The sequence below is a fragment of the Macaca fascicularis genome, chromosome 7 (genome assembly GCF_037993035.2).
Source record: "Macaca fascicularis isolate 582-1 chromosome 7, T2T-MFA8v1.1".
In the NCBI taxonomy this organism is placed as follows: Eukaryota; Metazoa; Chordata; class Mammalia; order Primates; family Cercopithecidae; genus Macaca; species Macaca fascicularis.
In genome coordinates this window covers 166177273-166203144 of record NC_088381.1, presented here as the reverse complement: position 1 = coordinate 166203144, position 25872 = coordinate 166177273, and the positions used below count along the sequence as shown (strand labels likewise).

The 25872-nt window shown below is 39.7% G+C and overlaps 1 long non-coding RNA gene across 2 annotated transcripts in view; it reads right to left on the bottom strand.

Annotated features, from left to right (window-relative positions):
- Window positions 1-3457: 3457 nt before the first annotated feature.
- The window catches only part of LOC123574639 (uncharacterized), a 101716-nt gene continuing 79301 nt past the window's right edge, over window positions 3458-25872 (bottom strand). The window contains exons 3-5 of one of the 2 annotated variants that reach the window (XR_006699685.2): window positions 12027-12246; window positions 10272-10326; window positions 3458-8569 (exon numbers count right to left, since the gene is read on the bottom strand). This is a non-coding gene — a long non-coding RNA (uncharacterized lncRNA). Of the gene's footprint in view, window positions 8570-10271; window positions 10327-12026; window positions 12247-16414; window positions 18450-25872 lie in introns of those variants that run through there. The other variant, XR_012416340.1, reaches the window with a different exon arrangement.

Below are 25872 nucleotides of genomic sequence, written 5' to 3'. Positions count from 1 at the left end.
CCAGTTTGGGAGAGGAGATTTTGCTTAGATATCTACAGTGGCCCAGGTCAAAGAAAGTCAGTCATTGCAAACCTTCACTAGGTCTTTGCATATCAGAGATGCCAATCATTTCTATCCATGGTGAACTTTAGCACAGTGAGGAATCAGGATGATTAACAACAGGACTGGCTCTGTTCTGTGGAATGATGTAAGTGGTGGATGGTGCCAAGTCCATGACACACAGAAGCAGATTACGTTACAGTTAGAGCCAATATTTTCTCAGCATGAACTTAAACTGCTCTACTTCTGAGAATGATTATACATCCCTGAGATGCCACATCTGTGTAGATGTGTATGTTCATGTGTGTATGTCCACATGTTTTTACTGAGCATCTACTGCAGGGTAGGGGCAATGTTCTGGATAAAGGCGATATGGCAGACTGTCTTTACTGGGCTGAAGTTTGCCATCTGGTGAAAAAGAGATGCATTAGATAAATGATTATGAATACACTCAACAATCAGGATAGTAGGAGATTGTCAGATGCAGAATTGAGCTCTGAGGATCTATTGTTTCCTCTGGGCACTCATTTGAGAATCAGGACCAAGTACCAATTGCTATGTAAAATGGGGGCAAATGTGTGTCTCAGGGGTTCAGGAAGAGCAGTCAGCTTAGTGGTCACTTTGGGACTTTGTACAGATCTGCTTTATTCAGACTGATCACCCATCTTCCAGTTGCTGCAAGTCTTGGCTGTTGTAGGCTCAAAGCTGCACCATTCTGTAGAGAAACACCCTCTGCTGTTAGAACTCCTCACCCTAGAAATTGCATTCTCCACCCACCCAACCCAACACAGGTGGCCTGCAACTAATAGCTAACTGATGCGTGGGAACAATCGTCTGGAGTCCAAGTCACCAAGGGGACCAACATTGTGGTGCCATTTATACCCCAGAGCTTCTGTGGGATCAGGCATGAGCTAGCCTGCATCTGAGACTTCATCCTTGCTCAGCATCTTCACATGCCCACTCCTTGATTTCCTCCCTCTTTTTAAAGTTTCCCTCTCAGTAAATCACTTGCACAAAGATCTCCATCTCAGGCTCTGCTTCTTGGGACCACAAGCTCAGTGATGTGCAGTAGGGCAGGGTGACCTCACAAGGGGTTAGCGATAACATCTTCTGCTCAGTGCTTACTTAGTTGCTAGGGCCTAAACTTTTTCCTTATGCACCCCAGACAATGGTGAGGGGCAAATGAATACTTTATGGACCATACTAAATAATCCAGAATAAGCTTCTAGTTTATCCCCGGCTGAATTCTTAAACCTTTATGGCTTTGAGCTCCAAGGGAAAGGCAAGCAGATCTCAGCAGAAGTATCTGGCTGGAAGCTGACAAAAGGAAACTAATTTGGGGTTCAGCTAGGATTAACTCACTGGAGAGATCATTGGACTTTAAGTCTTAAAGATAAAGGAGGAAATGGTCATTGGCCATGGTGGGCTTTGCCCCAGAAGTCACAATTCCAAGTAGAAGCTATAAACATTCAATGGGTGACAATGGTTCTACTTTGGAGACACAACAAATGATAATTACACTCATTATAGTTATAATTTATTACAAGCTTATAAAGTGTCATTCTATATAGAATGCTTATTATATCACTAACATTCCCCCAAAAATGCTATTGTGGCAAATGTTATTACTCCAATTTTCCAGGTGGAAAACTGCATTTCAAGGAGAGTTATTTATGTGTTGTAAATGAGCTTTAAAGCTTGGTCTAGCAGATCCCAAATCCAGTGTATTTATTCAACTCCAAGTCAAAGTCCAACATTTCAACAGCAGATTGTGTTTCTTTTCTTTGTTTTTTTCATTAAGACACTTAATATGTATATGGCAAAGAATGACCCCTGGTGAGTGTTGCTCAGTTGTACCTGGCAGTGCCCAAGCCAGCATTAACCAACTCCTAAAGGCAAGTATGATAACTGCTGGGCCTGAAGACTGTACCGCCTGCTCACAGCATCTCCACAAAACCACCCAGGTACAGGAACGTGAATTTAAATGGCTTTTGTGCTTTGAATTTCCCTGATCATTCCTCCACTTTATATTTCACTTTGTATATCAGCCATTCGTTGTGAAATGACGTGGAAATAATAAAGTCTAGAGAAATGGCACCCAAACTGATGGTTAAAAATTATGGCAGAGTTTGGAAATAAATTCCTACAATTTACATGAGAAATTTAGTGTTTTGTGGGGCAGGGTTAAGAGGGCACTAGATTGGCAGTCTAGTCTTGAGCTATATGGGCACAGTTGTAATAAATATAGAAACATGTGTTCTCAGAAGTGTCTGTTGAGTCAAATAGACTGATGGGCAGAGGGGAAGTGAAGTGGAGGAAAAGGGAAAGAATTTCCACAGGGAGGAAGAAACGGTCATTGTGACTTCTTCAGTCATTGATACAGTCATTCTTAGCGTGTAAGGAACAGAGTATATCTTTTGCAGATAACTATCTTTATGCTTTAGGATTTCAAGATACAGTGTCTAATGACTGGCCTAACCATCTTAAAGTCCTGTTCACCAGGTGACCCAGTTGACTTAGACTCATCTCAATGGGGATGATGATGAGGATGATGACAGAAATAGCAATAACAACAAAGCAGCCACAGTAATCATGATTCCCAGTTACTGAGTGTTTGCTTTTCCACATGAGACATTAAACAGAAATGTCTGTAGACTCTGTTGCAACTAGAAATTCTTTTTGGTTTGGAAGACTAAAGAAAGAAAATATGGTCACATTTTGGAGGATTTGCTCTGTGCAAGATGCTTGACACTTTATATAGTGTATGTTATTGAATACTAATAGCAGTCCCTACAAGATACAGGACATAACCCTCATGGGGAAAAAGAGGCTCAGAGGAGTTAACTGGTCGCCCAAATTGCACAGCAAATTAACAGCAGGGTGTAGATTCAGGACAGGAGGCATTACTACTTCCACAGGGATGGGAATGGCCAATTCCTGATAAGCAGGAGCCACTTTGCAGAAAAGGAGTAGAACAGACTCTTAGCTGTGTTTTCAAGATGTTTCCTGGGTCAGACTGCCTCTTCTCTTCATCCCTCCCCACGGCTGTCACGAAGAATCAGTTTTCCCCCAAGACAACTGAATTATTATTTATAAAGCAAACTCCTAGATAGGTCATTGCAAGTAAACAACTGATAAACATTGCCCAGAGTCATTATCCCCAACCAGCACCCCAGTGATTCCTTCTAACCCAGGAATCTGGCTCTTCTTTATATATTTAAAGGAAATTATTCAGAGGAAAACTAAACTTGAAGAAAACAGATACTTTAGAGTGCTTTCATTTATAATACATCCAAAATGAGAAGAGCTCCTGTATCTAACATAAAAATATCAGAAAAGAATCCCACCCCCCCCTACCTTAAACCAAAAGGCAACTTGCTGTGAAACAGAAGAATAATTCCCACTGGGATGTGTGAAAATAAAACCAGTGCTAAGATATGAAACGAGAGCAAAACTATGATGACATTTTAAAAGGAGGATGCAAAATTTAGATTATTGCAAAATCATCATGATTGCATTTGTTATGAGTGTCTACCACAAAAACAGGAGAACAGAAAATGCAGTGGTTTATAAACAAAAAAAATTTTGGAATAATCACAGTTAAGTAATGAGACTGTTTCAAAAAATATAAAATGTAATGACTTTTCCATATGTTAGAAGCAATCATTTAGAAAATATGGAAATTTTAATCCATTCTCTCTAGAAACCAGAAAATATAATTTTATCTAGAAGCACTATGGATACAGTACACTTATAGGCAACATTGCACAAACTTATTCACCAGAAATGTAAACATAGACTTGATTCAGGTACCTCATGAATAGTATCCTGTGCAGTTCCAGGGTGTTTACACTTACCACTTCCTCTTCCCCAAATGCATTTCCTCCTGATTTCATAATTGGTTGAGAATTATCAAAGCGTCCAATCATCTCAAAGAGGATTCCCTTACTTCCGTTCCATAGCTGCCCAGTGTGATACTGTAATTGTAATATTATATATGTGTGTGTGTGTGTGTGTATGTGTGTGTGTGTGTGTGTATATATATATATATATATATGTTTTGCCATCATTTGTCCCCTTTTTCCTGCACATAGCTCCCCAAAAACCTTGGAATCTTTTAGTATCACTTAAGAGTATCTAATTTGTATGCTCATGAGATGGTTGGTGACTGGTGGCTCCCAGCATCAAGATGGGGCCTGGTTGGTACCAGGCTGAGGTACCAGCCCTAGAATTGGTGGGATCGAAATTTTCATCCTTGTCCTTGAACTCTGGGGAGGCGAGAAAAACTAAAGGTTGGGTTGATCACCTGTGGTCAATGATGTCATCGATCACACCTATATAATGAAACTTCCATAAACCCCCAAAAGGACAGGGTTCTGAGAACTTCCAAATTGCTGAACACTTAAAGGTACCTGTAGGGTGGCTTGCCGGGAGAGGGCATGGAAATTTCTTCCCCTATCTCTCCTATCTCATTCTATGCACCTTTTCATCCGGCTGTTCATCTGCATCTTTTGGAAAATCCTTCACAATAAACATAAGCAATACAAGAAACGTAAGCACATGTTCCCCTGCATTCTGTGAGTCACTCTAGCAAATTAATCACACCTGAGAACAGGGCTAGTGAACACTTGATTTGTAAGCAAGTTTGGCTGAAGTTGTGGGTAACCTACTACCTTTCACGGGCATCTAAAGTAGGGAGCAGTCTTGTAGGTTTGAGAATTTAACCCATGGGATCCGATGCTATCTCCAAATACATAGTGTCAGAATTGAGTTAAGTCATGGGACACCCAGTTGGTGTCTGCTAGAGAACTGATGTGTGGGAAAAAACATACAGATGTTGTGTCAGAAGTATTGACTTTATCAGAAGAGGAACAAGTATGGCTTTTCCCATCTCTCACACCCACGGTCAGCCCAGTCACTTTCACGACTTCACCCTATTCTTCCCAGCACTTAGCATTATTTGAAATAATTTTATTCACTTGTTTACTTATTTATCATCCATCTTCTTAACATAAACCAAAGCTCTATGGAGCACACTTCTTTATGTTCAATTCTGTCCAGCGAAGAGTTGACACTCAACACATGTGTGTTTAATCAAATTTGGAAGTAAATGTACGGTCTATGTAGAAAGACCACACACTGTAAAGGTGTAATTTTTCCCCAACATAATACATCGGTTTCACTAGCTCAAAGTCAAATTTCAGATAAGACAGCCTCCAGACTGGGGAATGGGAGCTTGATAAATGGTGCCAGGGTTCCTTTGGGAGAAAAAATATATAAATAAAAGGCAGTGCAGACAGTTATTCTTGGGAGAAGACAAAACTGAGGGCACCTAGCCTAGCTATGTCACAAAACATTTTATATTTCTATAATAATGATAGCAACAGAGCACAGGCCTGAGTACAGAGTTCATTGGCAGGTCATGATGTATAGAACAAAAATGAAATACAGTAACATGTGATAAAGAAGTTATCAAATATTTATCAAAGATGAACTATAGTAACATGTGATAGAAAGGTAATGAGGAAGTAGGCAAAATTTTGGACTTGTTCCCAGGATCTGTGCTCCCTGCTACATACCCTGCATAACCGCCATCCCCCTCCCCCAACTCCTTTGACTCAGTGTCACCAGGACTGGTGAATATGATGAGCAGCATCCCCCTTGTTAGGTTACCATATATGAGTACGTTTTGCAAATGTAATTAAGGTTTGTAATCAGTAGACTGAGTTAATAAGAAGGGAGATCATTCTGGTAGTCTTGACCGAATCAGAAGGTATCTAAAAGTGATTTAGTCCTTCCTCAAGATTCAAAATGTGAGGCTGGGCTTGGTGGTTCACACCTGTAATTCTAGCACTTTGGGAGGACCAGGCAGTTGGATCACTTGAAGTCAGGACTTCGAGACCAGACCGGCTAACATGGTGAAACCTCATTTCTACTAAAAATACAAAACTCAGCCAGGCATGGTGGTGCAGGCTTGTAATCCGAGCTACTCGAGAGGCTGAGGCAGGATAATCACGTGAACCTGGGAGGCAGAGGTTGCAGTGAGCCAAGATTGCACCACTGCACTCCAGCCTAGGCGACAGAGTGAGGATCTGTCTCAAGGAAAAAAAAAATGTGAGAGGGGTTATGGATGGGGTCACATGACAAGAAACTGAGGTCAGGCTCTAGGGGCTGAGGGTGATCCTCAGCCCCTCAGCTGTGAGCAAGGAAATGGGGACTTGAGTATTACAAAGGCAAGAAAATGAATTCTTCCAACAACCTGAGAGAGAAGGAGGGAAATCTTTCTCTAATGGAGTTTCTGGATGATGGCACATGCATTGACATCTTGATTCCAGACTTGTGAGGCCCTGAGCAGGGCCCGAGACACACTGTGCCTAGAATTCTGACCTACAGAACAGTGAGCTAATAGCAGCTGCTGTTTTAAGTCGCTACGTCTGTGGACCTTGCAATGCAGAAATAGAAAACTAGTGCAGTGGAAAAGGGAAGAACAGTTCACAACGTATCACTGGGATTGTTTATTAACCTCTTGAGAAATACTAGTAGGGGCTTCCATAAAATACTCTGTAGTGGTAAATTCCAGAGAGATTAAATAACTAGGTGGAAAAAGTGAAACTGTGTTGTCTTAGTTTGTTTGAGGTGTTATAACAAAGTACCATACACTAGGCAGCTTATAAACAACAGAAATTTCTCTCTCATAGTGGTGGAGGCTGGAAGTCTGACATCAAGATGCTAGCATGGCTGGGTTCTGTTCAGGGCTCTCTTCCAGGCTTGCAGACTACAGACTTTTCATTGTGTTCTCACATGGGAGAAAGACAGAGGGCTAGGTCTCTTCCCCTTCTTACAAGGGCACTAATCCCATTCAGGAGGGCTCCACATTCATGACCTAATTACCTGCCAAAGGCCCCACTTCCTGAAATCCTGATGCCATGCTACTGGGGATTAGAATTTCAACACATGAATTCAAACATTTAGTCCATAACACATATAGTATCCAAGCGAATACTTATCTGATTTCAGGATAGAGGCATAATTTTGAAGCATGAAAATGACCGAAAAAATATCTCATACAATTCAAGAGGTTTGAATGTAAAAAACAAACAAACAAACAAACAAACAAACTCTTTTAAATGAAAATAAAAACAACACAAATCTGGGAAAATATTTGCTTCAGAGATAACAGGTAAGGATTTAGTACTTTTCCTATACAAAGAACACAGAAAAGTAGGTTGAATATGTATACATTTCAATGTGTATATGTGTGCATTTATACAAATGTAAAATGGAAACACTAACAACAAAATGTTCACATACCATCTCTGAATAATAAAATGATGAGAGATTTTAAAATTTATTCTGGAGATGATATTTCTACTCTGTACATTTTCTAAAATGATTATTAATGTGATGAACGCACAAAAACAAAAAATATATAACAACATTTCAATATATTGCCATAAGAAATAGTTTGTAATTTAACAGACTCTTTTTTTAATTTTTATAAATATTTGCATGTTAATGATAAAGGGAAATATTAGAACATACATGCATGTGTATGCTGTCATTACCACTGTGTAGAAACCTTGCAAGCATATAGATGGGTAAAGATTGGAAAACACTGTGTTGTCATTAAAATAGGTTCTATTTTACAATAGTTAGAAAGGAAAGACTAAATCCCCTTTATAATGTTTTATATTTGAATTACATGTGTCTCTACATCTACTATATCTGAATATTGATAGGTGATTGGATAGATAGATGCAGATAGAGATTGACTATCACTAATGGGAAAACCCAAAATTCTAAATGCTCCAAAATCCTACACTTTTTGAGTGTTGGCCAATATGACTGAATTAGTGGAAAATTTCACACTGACCTCATGTGACCGACCCCTTCAGCTATAATATGTCTTTTCCTTGCATACTCAATTTCCCCCTTGCAAACACGCACACAAATAGTAATAAAACGGCATGTGTACAGGCTGGACATGCCAATGGCAGGTTCCCTGCCATGCCCCACTTGGGGCCCAGACCTATGTGTGCTACTCACTGTATTTGTTTTCTTATTCTGTCCTCTATGGTGCAAAGACAATGTTGAAAATGTCAAAAAGCCCTGCATGATATCCACAGGGTAATGCAAATATTCCAAAATTGTTAAAAATCCCGAATCTGGAATACTTCTCATCCCAAGCATTTCAGATAAGGTAAAGTCAAGCAGTATAGATACAGATATAGATGATATAGATATAGATTACAGAGAGATAGAGACAGAGACAGAGACAGAGACAGAGATAGAGATAGAGAGAATATCTTGTCATTAGTTTCCTGCATTGGTTTCCTGTGGCTGCTGTAACAAAATGCCACAGAGTAGGTGACTAATACCACAGAAAGTTATTTTCTCACAGTTCTGGGGGCTGGAAGTCCAAGATCAAGGTGCCAGTAGGGCTGGTACCTTCTGCAGCCTCTCTCCTGGCCTCAGATAGCTGTCTTCTCCCTGTGTCTTCAGATTATCTTCCTCTGTGTGTTTCTGTGTCCTTTTTATATAAGGAAATCAGTTATAATGCATTAAAGTCCACCTTGATGACTTCGTTTTAACTTAATAACTCCCTTAAAGACCCTATCTCCAAATACGGTCACAGTCTGAGGTACTGGGGCTTAGTACTTCAACACAGGCTTTTTTTGGGGAAGGGGGACATATACAATTCAGACCATAATATCAGCAAAAAATCTCTCCTTATAAGGAGAGAACAGCTCTCAACTTGAAATGTTGCGTTAATATCTTTCTTAGGCATGGCCTTAGAAAAGTTACTTAATAAAATGCGAATAACATTATCCTGCTAACCTTAATTTGGCTCTTTCAGCCTTGATTTTGTCAAAAGGGTAAATATTGTGGGCCTGTGTATCATAAAGATTATCATTAAGATGATCCATGGGAAAGATCAAGCACAGTGCCTGGTGCATAGGAAGCACTGAGGGGTGTGCACTGAGGATCTCCCCCACTCAGCCTATGGCTTAGTTAGTGTTTCCAAGGTTGCTTTTTTACACTTGTTCTCTAAGAGCAGGGAGAGATAACTTGAGGCAAAACCTAAAAAGGCATTCAGCAATATTGTTTTTATATTTACTTAAAACAACGGGACACATTGACAGTTTCTTTAATAGACCCATATTGATGACAATAAAAAGTTTCAACTCATTGTGATGTAAAATTTTCTGGGAAAACAGGCCACATTAACTTTGTGGCTTTATAAGCATAGAGCTGTGTACCCCGTGTTTCTGTAAACACACAGTTTGGATGCAGACATATGCCACCAGAGAAATCAGACCCTACACTTCTCTCCAGTTCTAGAATTTCTCATAGCCTGTCCTCAAAAAGGAAGCAAGATAAAAAAGTCAATCAATAGGCTCATATTGCAAAATTACTGGGAAGACAGAAAGAAAAAAAAAACCCAAAAAACAGAAAAACATAAAAAATGGGCAGGCAACAATGCCAGAGGACAAATAACAGATGGACAAACAGAATTTGAAAGCAAATGCCAAAGACTAGAAGAGGCAGTAGCTAAGTTGGACAACATTGTTAGAAAAGATTGTGATATCGTCAGATTCAGTCAATGTGAAGTCTTATAGGGCTCCTACCTGTAGAGCTGAAACACAGGGCGTCACAACTTCCTTATAGAAATATGTGCCCCTGCTCACTCTATCTATTGTCTTTTAATAAAACTCAGAAGGTGGAATTCCTGCAGTATTGGAAAGAGGAACCAATCTTGAAGATTCACTTGCAGTGGGATTTTCCAATGAGGAACTGTCAGCATTTGTTTCATCCACATGCTCATGACAACCCTAATGCAGTGCATTCCCAACCTCTATGGATCACTGATGGCCATCATAGGGACAGAACAGAATTCATGCCAGCAACACAGTTTTCCTATCAAACAAGACTGTACTAAACACCCACACCAGAAGTCCTTTGTTATTTTGCAATGTGGCTCATCAATATTTGTTCATATAAACAAAAATTTCTGCTTTCCCTTCAAGAATCAGTTTCATTGGCTGTACTTAACGTCTCTAGTAATGAATAAGTCTACCTCACTGCTGACCAATGAGCCAAGGGAATGCATCACCTCCCATGTTATTGAAGTGAAACCAGCTAGAGAAGAGCTGATGACTCACAGTTAGCTCTCAGGGAAAGTACACTGAATGGATGAATGCAGGCATACACCTTGTGCGCTGAAAGTTTACCTGCACGAAAGGTGGTCTTGAGCTCCTTCCAGAATATAGGTTAGATAGGAATCTCCTATAAAGAAAATCAATCGAAATAGATGTCATAAGTATTGGCTAGATCAGGGATTGTCAAACTCTGCTCACTGGCCAAATTTGGCCATGACCTGTTTTTATATGTCCCTCCAACTAAGAATTGCTTTTGCATGTTTAAAGATCTATAAAAAGAGAAGGACAAAGAAAAAAAATGATAACAAGGAGAATATGTAAGAGATACCAAATAAAACTTGCAAATCCTAAAATAGGTATTACCTGGCACCTTATTAAAAAAAGTTACTTCCACTGCTCCTCCCCAAGAATTGGCAGGTTCTTTGTAGAGTGGAGATTATGCATTACTTTTTGAGTTTTGTCTTGTCTGAAGGTGACGGCCTCCTGGTCACTGTGTGGAGAGGAGTTTTAAAAGCATGAGATAGCCTGTCATCCCAGCACTTTGGGAGGCCGAGGCAGGCAGATTATGAAGTCAGGAGATCGAGACCATCCTGGCCAACATGGTGAAAACCCAACTCTACTAAAATACAAAAAAATTAGCTGGGTGTGGTGGCACATGCCTGTAGTCCCAGCTACTCAGGAGGCTGAGGCAGGGGAATCACTTGAACCCAGGAGGTGGAGGTTGCAGTGAGCTGAGATCATGCCACTGCACTCCAGCCTAGCAACAGAGCAAGACTCTGTCTGGAAAAAAAAAAAAAAAAAAGCACAGAAACTATTTATTAATGCATTTTATGTGCCTGTAACAAATAAAAGCTTTACATAGGTTAACTGAATCCTTACAACAATGCTTTATGTGAGTACTTTCCTTTTTAAAGAGGAGACAATTGAGCAACAGAGAAGCTAAATGACTTGTCCAAACACACAGCTAGGAACTGGTAGGAACCAGGATTTGAATTGGGGCTATCTATAGATGTGGATAGTTAGATATAGATGAGTCAGGATAGGTTAATATATGTTACAGTAACAAATCACTACACATTTTGTGTGGCTTTCAATAGAGAAGGCTTATTTCTTGCTCATACTGTGGCTCCATAGTGAGTCGGCTGTTGACTCACAGTGGCTTGGCTTTAGCCCCTACTTCACATGTGGGTCTATGGGATCCACACAGAGGGTACAGCCTGTCTCTAGAACATTGCAAACCATGCTGCAAAAGGAAAAGAGAAGGAACCCTATGTTGACTCTTAAAGCCTCTTACTAGATGTGACATGCCCCTCTGATCAGGTGTTATCAGACGGAGCAGGTCAAGTGGCCACCCCTGATGTCAGTGGGGCTAGAAAGCATAATCCTCCTTTGGGAGGGACAGTGAATACCTGAGTTAGCAGGACTGTCTGCCATGGAACATGACAGAGGATTTTAGCCAGTGTCCCAGTGTTGCAGGATGTTGGTTAGGAGTCCTGGAAACTGGCTGATTCTCCGTACCGTTTTTCCCTGACTCCAGAAATGAGAGCATGCCAGTCAGTAGTAGCATCTCATTCATCAGCCAGCATCCCAAGTACCACCCCCCATCTCTCTCTCTTTCCATGTGTGTCTATAGTGCTTAACACAAACAAATAAATAAATGCATTTAAGTTAATTTCTTTAAATAAATATTACATATAACACATATCATTATATTTTAATATATATAACATATAGTAGACTTATATGGTATATATTATATTGATATATTTGTATATATAATATATATAGCATACATATGTATGTATTTAGTTTAAGAAATTTGCTTACTCAGTTCTGGGAGCTGGCAAGTCTGTAATCCACAGGACAAGCCAGTCGCCTGGAGATCCGTAAGAGGTAATGTATCAGTCTTGAGTCCAAAGTCTGGAAACTCAGGCAGAATTTCTATGTTGCAGTCTGGAGCCATAATTCCTTCTTCGGGAAACCTTGGTTCTTCCACTTAAAGCCTTCAACGGATTGGATGAGGCTCACCCACAGAGTGGAGGGTAATCTGCTTTCATTAAAGTCAATGGATTATAAACGTCAATTACAACTGAAAAATGCCTTGACAGTAACATTTAGACTAGTGTTTGATCAAACAACCAGGCACCACGACCTAGCCAAGTTGTCATATATTAATAAAACTAATTGTCACGTTTAAGGACCATGTTTCAATGTAAAAGTCCTACCAACAAACCTATCACCCTCATGGTCTTTATCTCTTTATACTAGTTAAGTTGACACTAATTGTGGTAGTACATTCCCAAATGTCTTAAGGATTCAAGTACACTACAATTTATGTTTTGCCATTTGAGGTCCAGAATAAATGCTCCCCATTGGTGAATGGCTCTTCTCCATGTGGTGATTCCGGGACCCAGGCACCTTTCGTGTTGCACTATCCTACCTTTAACGCAGGACTTTCAGACTTGCTGTGCTTGTCTCCATCAGGCCAATGGAATGAGGGGAACAAGAAAAATTGTTAGTGGGAGTATTTTATAGACCAGAGAGGAATTGCTGCAAAGCATTTCTGCTTACAGCCATTGGCTAGAACTCAGTCAAAGGTCCATGCCCATCTCAAGAAAGTATAGAAACTATAGTCAAGCCTGTACCCAGAAAATATAAACAATAAAATTGATGATCTCCAAACTAGCCTTTGCCTTATTTCTGCACCCCACATTCTCCACAGAGATCTTAAATTTTAACATAGTTATGGGGGAAAGAGATTATAACAAATTATGAAAATTTTCTGTTTGTAAATTGTATATTTTTAAATTTGAAAGAATGTTTCCTCTTCTCATGTGAGGAGTAAATGATCTATGGAAGTAACAGTGCCTGATGTAGTTTAGACGCCCAGCATTTCAAATGTTTGCTTTTAAACAGCTGAAAAAAATAAAACAACTGCACCTTTCAGAAGATTTGAAAATCCCATCTTTACATTTCACTGGTTTTCCAGGGAGAAGAAAAGAGTCAAATGTCTCAAGATAAAAAAATAAAATCTGTACATTTTTAAAGTCTGTTTTCAAAATTCCTCTGAACTTCTTTATGGCTAAAGCCTCCAAAACTGAGTCATACACCTAAGAAACCAGCTCATCTTTGTTAAAATGGGTTTCATTTCTTACTGACCTTGTCAACAGCTCTGAAGAGCTAATTTGCTAGTTCAGTGGCTCATCATTGGTTTCTCTTACATGAAAATGACAAAGGTCAACTGTGTTAAAAATTTATTTTTCTTAATCCAAGGAATTTCAATATTTCTGTCCCTCTCTGATTGAATTGCCAAGAATCTCATTTAATTGCTTATTATACATGGAGAAGATGGGTTGTCCTTGCTGGACTGTATCCCTACCTGACTGCATTTGAATGATATTTGAGGCTCCATTTCAGTTAATTTGATAAGTATGTCTCTATGTTCTATAAATAAACCAACTTGTAGTCAAGGAATTCAGAAGTGACAGGTCATATATTGCCTTTGTCTTTCTTTAAGGACTAGTGTGGCATCCTCATACTTTCGATATAGTTGAGCTGGCTTCATACTTTGATTCCAAAACTTACGGACTTTAGCATCTTATCCAAATCACTTGAATTAGCTGAGTCTCAGTTTATTCTTCAGTAAAAAGGACCTACTAAATCTCCTTACCATGAGACACTTTTAGGGTTAAATGAATTTTTTATAGCAAAGTTGTTAGGAATCACATTAGGTGTTCACTCATTTCTTGGCACCTTTTCTGTATGTTTAGGTATAGCTCAGCTATTTTTTTTTACTACATGTCACCCCGCTGAGTTAGAGCACTTTGTTTGCAAGCAGAAGAAACCAAAACAAATTGGATAAAATAAAAATTGGGCATTTAGTTGAAGCCCACAGTCGTGTCTTGTGGGGTGGTAATACACCCAGCCCTTGGACAAGGCATGGGACAGCATCTATACAGTCTAGGAAATGCACAAAGATGTCATATTTCAAAGTCTCTCTGTTCAAGCCAACTTCTTCTTTTCTATCTGCAAATCTGCTTTAGTATTTACAGTATCTATCAGGTGAAAGACACTGAAATCATAGCTCTGAATTTCTAAAGACACCCCCATAGACTTTGTGTTTGCTGGGAGCTAATCTAGCATGAAATATAGCTTATAAAATTTCAATTCCAAATTCAATTGACCCATCTTATATCAGCTGTTTACACCTAGCCCAACCCACTGTGCCATTGTGTGGATTCTCAGGGCACCCTTCTGTGAGTAGGGAAAGAAGCTAAGACGATGTTGTGAGTTTAATAGACACCACACGTGTCAGAGGGCAATTAAGAATGATTTTATTTTTATTCTGAATAACACAGATGAGAAAAAATAGCATTTTGCCTCCTTCTTCTTACTCCCATAATTCCAAGGACATAAAGAAATCACTCTGGTTTCAGTTGCAGGTCATGATAGAGTTGACAATCTAAGATGGAGGGAAATAAATTGCGTCAGTGAGCCCACTGTAAGCATCATCTGGAAGCCACTGGAAGCCTCTGGAAGCTTAAATACCAACGCTAGTACAGGGGAAGTTTCCTTTACATAAAGCACAGAACTGCCGAATGTGAGGGCATCACACTTGGCTGCATTTTTAATGATCTCTCTCCAGTAGGATAGATGGCGAGAGCTCTTTTGACTGAGGTGTGTGGGCAGCTCCGCACGCGTGGCCTGGTGGGACCCAGGCGAAGTTATGGGAGCTGCTGGCACTATGATGAGTCTCCTGCAGACCTCTCAGCAGGTTCCCAAATGAAAATGCCCTCTTCCTGGGCTGAGGCAATTAATTGAGGACTTATTTTTACCTATTAGAGAAACTTCAATCTCCTTTATATGTGAAACACACTGTGCAAACATACTAAATTTCAAATAAATATTTTATTCCTGCATCTTTTAGAAAATAGCTGTTATTACAGAAAGGAAAAGAAAAAAAAGTCCAAATTTGAGTTTTATCTTTTTTTTTTTTTTTTTTAAATAAAAAAAGGATCTGGCTCTGTTGCCCAGGCTGGAGTACAGTGGCATAGTCATAGCTCACTGCAGCCTCAATCTCCTGGGTTTAAGTGATCCTCCTGCCTCAGCCTCCCAAATAGCTGGGACTATAATAGAACCACAGGCACACATCACTGCACAGCCGGCCCAGTTGATTTTTCTTTTAATTTTTAGTAGAGGCAAAGTCTTTCTATGTTGCCCAGGCTGGTCTCTAATTCCTGAGCTCAAGTGATCCTCCTGCCTCTACCTCCCAAAGTGCTAGGATTACAGGCTGAGCCACCATGCCCAGCCTGAGTTCCTTGTTAAAGGAACACATTTTACAGGTCTCTCTTGATGAAAATGAAGACGAATAAATAAATAAACAAATAGGCAGATGGATTAAAAAAAAACTGTTATTGGCTTTGGGATAATGAATGAATCTTGACATTTTAAAGTGTACAGTTTTTACTTGCTCTTAATTAGACAATTGTTTTCCAGACATTTCCTTTGAGGAAGCTATTGCAAATATACATATGTATATGTATATATATGTATATTTTGTTTGTTTCTAATTTACTAATTATAAGTACATTATGTAGATGATACAATTCCCATTTTTCAGATTTAAAGATATTAAGGCAAGAGAGTTCAGGTAATTTGTCTGAGATAATACAGCTTGTTAAAAGCAATCTAAGGCATGAACCCAGTTTATCAGACTCTTAGAAAGGGCAATTGAAGGGCCAGGTACCGTGGCTCATGCCTGTAATCCCAGCACTTTGGGAGGCCGAGGCAGGTGGACCCCAAGATCAGGAGACGGAGACCATCCTGGCTAACATGGTGAAACCCCATCTCTACTAAAAATACAAAAAAATTAGCTGGGAGTGGTGGTGGGCACCTGTAGTCCCAGCTATTCTGGAAGCTGAGGCAGGAGAATGGCGTGAACCGAGGAGGCGGAGCTTGCAGTGAGCTGAGATTGCGCCACTGCACTCCAGCCTGGGCGACAGAGCAAGACTATGTCTCAAAAAAAAAAAAAAAAAAAAAAAAAAAGGGCAATTGAAGAAAGATAGTTGGTTCAAAGAGAACTGCTCCCTAAACTAAGGATAAAATTGTCCATGATCTAAAAAAAAATCTCAACATTTTTTTTCAGCAAAACATATTTCTCTAGATTCTTCTCAAAGATTCTAATTACATGAGTCATGTTACAGTAGAAACCTAAACTCAACTTTAGTTTAAGTTTATGACCAGGGTAAGTAAAAGAGACTAAAAGTAGCCTCAAAAATAAAATGCATAAAAATAGTTTAAAAATACTTGAGAAATCATTTTAAACAATGGGACATTTTCAAGAAGAACAGGGATCCCTGAGAGATGAAAAACAAATTGAGCATAGTCTCAAGTTATCCAAGCTGATTGCTTAGAGGGCTTTGCAGTCTCCCTGAGTTGAGGGGATATTGCTGGGAGGCTAAGGTTACTAGAGCTCACAGGATAGGGTATCAGAGAGCAGAGAGAGGTGCTAGGAGAAATTTTGAGAATTTCTGGGTTCCCTTCAATTCTTTAACTAAGTGCTGATCAACACATGTATGTGTGGAATGTACCCAACACTGGAAAAAAACCACACACACACACACACACACACACACACACACACACACACAATCAAAGGAAGTAATCCCCAGAGCTCCCAAAGGCCTGGGAAGAGTTGCTGTTCCCACCAGCCACAATCAAAAACCTAATAACTCACGGGACAGCAGGTAGAACGCTCAGATGTGCTTTATCTTAGCAGTAGGATGCAGTCTAAATGTTGCTCTGGTCTTGTCTAATAAACACTAAAAGTAAGATCCAAAAGAATCAAACTATTTCCAAGTAACATAACTACATCCCAGAATAACACTTAATAATATTTATGAGAATATAAAATATCCAACATTCAACAAAGTAAAATTCACTCTTCAATATCTAATAAAAAATCACCAGGCAGTCAAAGGAGAAAGAAAATATGACTCATAATGAGGAGAAAAATAAATCAATTGAAACTGACTCAGAAATGACATAACTGATAGAATTAGTAGACAAGGCTATTAAAACAATTATTATAAGTTTTCCATGTATTTCATGTGTTTAATGACCTCGAGGAATGAGTATGTTGAGACATGCAACATATAAAAAGAAAAATCCAAGTCAAACTTCTAGAGATAAAAATTATAATGTCTGAGATGAAAAGTACATTGCTAAAGATTAACAACAAATTAGGCATTGCAGAAGGAAAGATTAATGAACTCGAAGATAAAATAATAGGAACTATTGAAAATGAAATACAGAGAGAAAGCAGGTTAAGGAAAAAATTGAACAGAGGATCAGCAACATGTGGAACAGCTTCAAATGGCCTAAAATACATGTAATTGGAGTCTTTGAAGGAGGGCAGAGCAGAAAAATACCTGAAGAACTAAAGACTATAATTTTTAAAATTTAATGAAAACCATATTCCAAAGATCCAAGAATCCCAATGAACTTCAAGCAGAAGAAATAAAAGACAGGAATTAGAAGGTACCGTGAACTGAATGAAAATTAGAACACAGCATTAAAAAATGGGTGGGATGGATCTAACAGTTCTTTGAGGAAAGTTTTTGGCACAAAAATGCCTGTATTAAAAAAGAAGAAAGGCTTAAAATCAGTGACGTCAGCTTCCATATTAAGAAACTCAAAAAATAAAGTTCCACTCAATTTATACATAACCACACACCATAAATAAATAATATTGTGATCCAAACAGGGTATACAGCCTCTCTTTCTCCACCCATAGGCAGACACAGACATAGATTTGAAAGCCACAGAGCCAAGTCCTGACACTAGCACCAACTACATGATCTCTGGCAAATAACTGAGGTTCTCTGGTTTTCATTTCCTCCTCCATGGAATGGGAGAATAGGGCAAGATCTTGAAGACTGGACAGAAGTTCCCCAAAATAAGGGTAGGAGTGACATTTCAGACAAAGGGAAATATAGACAAAGATCTGAAGGCATCCAGGAACATGGTGCCTCAGGCAAGGGGTGTGTGTACAGTTTAGTATGTCTGTTCCTTAGCAGGTGAGGAGAGGTTGCAGGTACGGATGATGCTAGGCTTAACTGTTGATGGCCTCACCTGGCATCTTGAAGGCAATGGATCCAGGAATGACCTCAATAGAGGCCCGTGGTGTCTAGAGACCATAGCCGTGATCTTTGGATAATCCAAATCGTATACTTCAGTGAATCATCAAATCTGCATTCACAAGGTGAATGAGTGGTTAGAGAATTTTGTTGCACAACAATGCAACAAGAAAAACATCAGTTGATCTGTCTGTCTGTATTAGAAATTTGCCCAGGCCAATTCATTATGTAGGTGTATTGATTAAATGAATTATTTATCTTAGCTCCTACAGTGTGTCTGTAGAGTCCCTAAATAAGACAAAGCTCTCAAATGTGGATTCTTTCTTGGAAAGACTCTGAAAATGTTTTCAGAACATTTTTTTTCTTTCTTGTTTTTTAGATGAATTCACTGGATTTCAAAGCAAATATTCTTGCTATTAAAGTATGGAAAGAAACACACATGTGCATCTTGTGAGACATACCCAAGGTCTAGATGCAGAAGTACTCAGAGAATGTGCTCAGTGGGCTGTCACCTGAGCCAAGATTTAGTTACCAGCTTCTGAGAATGTCAAGTACTCATCAGCTTTTATTCTTTTCTGCAGAAAGTGACAAATGCCCATCTTGATCACTGGAGCACAAAATTAGCTGAGTGCTTCAGGGAAAGGGCAACAAGGGAAGAAATGAACAAGGGGTCAGAGACCCTGACCCTTGTGGGGAACAGTAGAAACGACTAGGAAAAAGATTCATCTGTCATGGAGATCACGCTGTCCATGGTGCCAAATGACTCCATGAAGGCCTCAGAATTTCCCCCTGTCCTAGACATCCATATGGAGCACGGCAGAACTGAAACTTAACCTTGACAAGGCAGAGTTCTTTATTTTAAAAGATCAGGAACTGCACTGTGCCTTATGTCTTGTCTACATTTGTGACCAATGTTTTCTTTTTTTTTCCATTCTTGAGTTCGTTAAATTGAATTCATCTTTTACGAAACTTGGGTTCTTCTTCATCAGTTTTTTTTTTTTTCCCAAGAAGAGGGAGTGTGTGGCACCCTTTTTTGAGTGTTTAAATAGATGATGATGTCTTTTGACTGCCTCCCTAGATGGAGAAAAGCCTTGCCAGTTTTACAGTTAAAGATCAGAACTGTTTTTCTTGCAAAGTATTTAGATAACAATCAAAACATTTAGTGTTGGAAAGCAACAGTCCGAGTTAGCATGATTTGCATTTATTTTTAGGCAAATTATTTATTAACCAGATATACACTGTCTTTGTTCACATCCTTTTGATGCTTTTGTCAGGACATCTTTAGACCTAAATTTATTTTTATTGGCTTACCATAATCATGGACTAAACTTCAATTTCTATACTCAGGTCTTTTATAAACGTCGGAACCTTTTGTTCAGTTGTAAGCTAAGTATAGCTAAGTGTTTGAAAGCATAAACTCTGCAGTAGAACAACTTCAGGTTTTGTTCATTAACTTAACATTCCACAGAGAGTTATTGGTCTCCTATTTGATTCAGGAAAATATCCTGCACAGTGGTAACTGGGACAGGCTTTGGCTCTCACAGAGCCTAGAGTTCAATAGAGGTCAAGACAGGAAACTAAGAAAGAGTTAGCAGCTTGCTCAGTGACAAGTTGAGAATTTCTTCTCTTCCCTTTTCTGCTTGGCCATTTATGGCAAGTTGGTGCCCTTTCTTGGGCATAGGGCTCCGAGTTATATATGAACATAATCTACCTCAAAGAATGGGTGGCTGAACCTTACATATAAAGAATGGAAACATGGTAGCTAAAATATGGGGGTTCCCTTGATTATTTCTGATTGGTAACATTCACACTCAATGAGACCAGTCACTTAAACCAGGGGTCCTCAATCCCTGGGCCACAGATTGGAACCAGTCCATGACCTGTTGGGAACTAGGCTGCACAGCAGGAGGTGAGTGGCAGCTAAGTGAACATTACTGCCTGAACTCCACCTCCTGTCTGGTCAGCAGCATTAAATTCTCATGGGAGCACAAACCCTCTTGTGAACTACACGTGCAAGGGTTCAGAGGATCTAGATTGCATGCTTGCTCCTTATGAAAATCTAACTAAAGCCTGATGATCTGAGGTGGAAGACTTTCATCCTGAAGCCATCTGCCACCCTCCTCACTTGCTGTCTGTGAAAAATTGTCTTCCATGAAACTGGTCCTTTGTGTCAAAAAGGTTAGGGACTGCAGACTTAGACTCTAAGCTCCAAGAGTTCGTGAATTTTTGTCTATGTTGTTCACTGATACAGCTGAGGTACAAAAACAACTCTTGCTATATGATAGGTGATCAATAGAGACTCACTGAATGGACCATAGACTAAAATTAGTCTTTGTATCCCAAGACTGCGATCTGCCATATCATTTTTATTTACCTTTACATTCTGAGGAGGAATGTAAAAATTCCTAGTCCTCAACAGTGGCTGACTTGCCACAGGGCTGATTGGGCCTCTTCTGCCTTTCATAGTACTTCTCTAGCTCCACAGTGAGTTTGATCTTTGTCATCCTGCTTTGCGTTGCTTCCAGGTGGTTTGTTGTCCATCCCATTTCTATTCCCATCTTATCCTGTTGCTTCTCTTAGTTGGGGCTATTTTGATTTCAGGGATGTTATCTCTTCTTTTCTTTCTTTTTCTGTGTGGAAAGCCTGTCACTTTTCAGGTCACTCTAGTTTGTCTTTTTTATTTAGAAGCTGATCTTTTCTCTATTCTGAGAATAGTCTTTCCTTTTTCTTGATACTTTGACTCCTACCTAAAAAGCGAGAGTGGCCATGTTGACTAACAACTGGTGACACATGAGCTTACCTCCAGCACTGCTTGCTCTCTACTATGAGGGTAGCACCTTTCCTTGGCCTGCAGTGGCCTCCGACCAGTGGGTAAGCTCTTAACTTCTTTTTGTCCCCTTGTAGTTTATGAAATCAATCTTTTGGCTATGCCTGCTTTCATCCTCAAAGCAAGTAAATAAATAGTGGGGTTGATGGACATTGATGGACATTGACTTAGAGTGGAGTAAAAGAATAGGAAGAGGCTTAGAGACTTCTTACGCTCTGAATTTCTTCACTTTACAAATGAGAAAACTGAAGCCCCAAAAGAACATGGTCTTGGTCAGTCACAAAGCTAATGCACAAAGCTTTAGAAACGGGAACCTGTGCTCCCAGTTCCCCTGCTCTCTCCACTACAGCTACAACTGAGTATCATTTCTTACAAGATTCCTGTCACATGGAAAGAGTTTCTCGAAGGACTACCCCCCCGGCTCCAAAACGAGGGGAAAGCTTTGGCTTTGTGACTACTTCTTTCTTCTATCTGCAATACCATCCTGTATTCTCAGACTCTTGAATCATGTATAAATAGATACATAAATATCTTTTAAAGACCATGGTCTTTGTCTTACAGAGAGTGAGTAGTTTTGACTTAATTAAGCATGGGTGTGAGGTGAGTGGTAGGTTTGGGGTGGAGGACATATTCTGGGAGAATGGGATGATGGATAACCTTCTCTGAAGCTTTTCTGGGGCCATTTGCCAGTGGTCCTCGGTGAGGGCTCATTTTGGGCTAGGACCCAGCAGCTGGCTGGCCTTGCCCTTTACTGCCATAAAGACATCATCAATTTCCTGGAAATTAGCTACAGAAATCCAAGAGTGATCACTCAGGGCTCAGTCCAGTCCAGTTCAAGGATGTAAAGAACAATTCTCTTTTACAAATCAATTAAGATTTATTGCAAGGGACTTGAAAAGGGAGTGAGATTTATTCTCCACAGGGACTTCCAGAGCCCAGTGATAGCCTAGTTTGTGTCAACAGGCTTTAGTCAAAGTCCTAATGACGTTTACATATGAAGAGTTTCATTATTTGGGCTTAAGAGCTACTTATTATTACCAGTCTGTGGCAAAAAAAAAAAAAAAAAAAAAAAAAAAAAAAAAAAAGGCTCTAAATTAAGGAGCTGATATGAAAATAGATGAAGTTTGCATTCTATTGAGCAGGCATACTTTTATTATTAATTTTATGCATTATTTACAGTGATAGTTAAACATATTGATCTTAGCAAAGCAGGAAGTGTTGTTACACTAACAACGAGATTTGACTAAGAAAAAAAGGTAATAATTATCAATTAGCAGAAATTACTGCTAATAAGTGTGGGGGAAGTGCAGAAAATTCTGATTAGGAAGAACTGACACTTTCATAGTGTTGTGTAAATTGCCAGGATTTTAAAAATACATCTGCCTTGTATGATATTTACAAAGAAAAAAAAGTGTCAGGCATATAATTACTAGATACATTCAAGATACAAACCTTTTTGTTGTTCTTTTAATCATTTGGAAGAAGAGGAGTCATTGCTTAGAAGATTTTTGCCCTTTTCTGTGGATAACAAGTAAAATTAACTAACAGCTCAATTATTCTGTTAATGAGGCAACTCCCTCCCCACTTGCATAAATTTAATTTATTTTTCTTTCCAGTGTCCTTTCTGCTACCATCAATCAACTACCCTTCCAGAGGAAAAAAAATTATACACCAAAAGTGGGGTGTGGGCTGGGGGGTGATATCAAAATTGAGGTTGATCATACATTATAATGTGAAAGAGGAAATGAACATAAAAGAAAGGGAGAAAATCGAGTCTCAACAAGCTTGCAGGCCAGCCTGCGAAAGCAAGCTTGAAATTTCCTATTGAGGCCGGGCGCGGTGGCTCAAGCCTGTAATTCCAGCACTTTGGGAGGCCGAGACGGGCGGATCACGAGGTCAGGAGATCGAGACCATCCTGGCTAACACAGTGAAACCCCGTCTCTACTAAAAATACAAAAAATTAGCCGGGCGTGGTGGCGGCGCCTGTAGTCCCAGCTACACGGGAGGCTGAGGCAGGAGAATGGCGGGAACCCGGGAGGCGGAGCTTGCAGTGAGCTGAGATCCGGCCACTGCACTCCAGCCTGGGCGACAGAGCGAGACTCCGCCTCAAAAAAAAAAAAAAAAAAAAGAAATTTCCTATTGGGTAAAGTCTATTTGATTCGGGTGACACATACACAAAAACAAAAGCCCAAAATTCACCACTATGCAATATATCCATCTAATACAACTGCACTTTGTACCCCCTAAATCGATAAAAGGGAAAAAAAATGTTCCCTGATATCCAACCCTGAAGGTATGGGGTGAAGCACATTCTTTGTAGACTGTTGTTTTCCATAGATGTTTGGTTGTTGGTTTGTCTTTCCCTTTTATCAATCAGAGCTTTTAAGCTGTACCAGGTGAGCAATACAAGTGGGATGATTCCAGGCAAAAGCAAAGAAAATGACTGTAGTTAGTGAAGGCAGCCTCATTCCAGACAAACAGACACTTCCTTTCAGATTTTTGAAACATTGGCAGTTAAGAGCTTGCTGTACTGAGCGGCTGTAGAAGTTCAGGGTCCACAGGTCAGGAGCTGAGACAGTTAATGTCCATTTTGGCTCCAAAGTGGGATGGTGTAAGTCCACTGATTAAACCTAAGTTAGAGGCCAAATAAAATTGGTCTACAGCTCACCCAACTCCTATAGCCTTTATCCCAGTTGTTCTTTGCAGTTTCCTAAGTATAACCCCCGAGTGCCCACTTCCTCAGGTTTCAATTGCTTTTCCACATTCTGCATTACTTGCCATTGTTAATGGTAGCACCGTCACCCTGTAACTTACCCAATACACTCTGAGCATCTTTGTTGACAAGTTCCTGCCCTGTCGGATAATCCAATGGTCTGGATTCTGCCCTCTCAGCATTTCATGACTTTAGCTCCTGTTCTCCAAATTCAGCTATGGCCATTGTGGATCAGCTGACAGGTCTTCACATGCTGCCCAGCTCCCTGCAAGATCCCCCTCTCCAGGCTTTCTGATCACTTCAATCCATCCTGGGCACTGCTACCAGAGTGATCTATTTCTTAAACCACATTTTGTTAGTTCGTTTTTCTTTCAAATCACATGAGTAAATAATAGACACATTCTCATTGTAAAATGTCTAAAAATAAATAATATAAAGCCAATTATATAAACTCCTTTTTGCCAGAAAAAAATACAGCACCCTCACACAAGCCTGCTCACTCCCGCAAGCCTCCCAGGCCATCTTCTACTCATTGAGAGGTCTTTGTATGCAGACAAATTTTTACTTATTTGTTTATATGAATGGGAGCATTCATCTATTTCTGGGGCTTATTCTTTTTATCTAGCAGTGACATAATTCTACAGCTGTTCATATAACTGCCATAACTTAGGCTTAAGAGCTCTTTGCTAATTCAGAGTTCAAGGATTTGGGGTATATATATATATACACACACACACACACATATACACATTATACATATACATATGCATATACATATACATATACACACATATATAATCTATCGAAGGACATGGAGGTTAGTTTTGGAGCCATTGTTGCTATTACAGGTTATGATGCAGTGGAAACAAACTGCTGCATGCTTATCATTGGGACAAACAGTGTGGACTTTTAAAATATTTTGAGGGCCAGGAGCGGTGGCTCATGCCTGTAATCTCAGCACTTTGGGAGGCTGAGGCAGGCAGGTCACTTGAGCTCATGAGTTTGAGACAAGCCTGGGCAACATGGGGAAACTCCGTTTCTACTAACAATACAAAACTGAGCTGGGCTTGATGGTGCACGCCTGTAGTCCCAGCTACTCGGGAGGCTGAGACAGGAGAATTTTTTGAACCTGGGAGGCAGAGGTTGCAGTGAGCGGAGATCATACCACTGCACTCCAGCCTGGGCGACAGAGCGAGATTCCATGTCAAAAATAAAAAAAAAAAAAAAAGAAGAAAGAAAAAAAATTGAAAGTGAATTGCCAAATTGCTCACTAAAAAGACTGTATCAGTTTATGAAACACTCTGAGTAGCTGTCTGTGAAAGAGCAGACGTTCTTCCAACTTCTCAGCTTAGAACCATTATCAATTTTTTAAAGAAAAACATTATGATGGTTGAACAATGCCATCTTATTGCTTTGATTTGCATTTCTCTGACTACTAGTGGCTATTTGCAGTGAATTAATATTTCATCTTTCTATGAATTGACTAATTTTCCTATTGAGCTGCTTTTAAAATTGTTAATAATTTTTGTGCGAAAGTGGCAAATATGGTCTCTCAATCTGTTGTCTTCTAACTTTTGCATTGTATCTTCTGACACATAAAATATGTATAATTTTATATATTCAAATATGCCAGTTGGCCATGGGGCTCACACCTGAAATCCCAGTACTTTGGGAGACCAAGGTGGAAAGATCACCTGAGGTCAAAAGTTTGAGACCAGCCTGGCCAACATGGCAAAACCCCATCTTTATGAAAAATACAAAAATTAGCTGGGCATGGTCATGGTTGCCTGTAATCCCATGTATTCAGGAGGCTGAGGCAGGAGAATTGCTTGCACCCAGAGGCAGAGGTTGCAGTGAGCTGAGATTGTGCCACTGCACTCCAGTCTGGGCGACAGAGCAAGACTCCATCTAATCTCAAAAAACAAAACAAAACAAAATAAATAAACAAATATGCCAGTCTTTTCTCTCTGGTTTCTAGTTCTTGTGGATAGACTT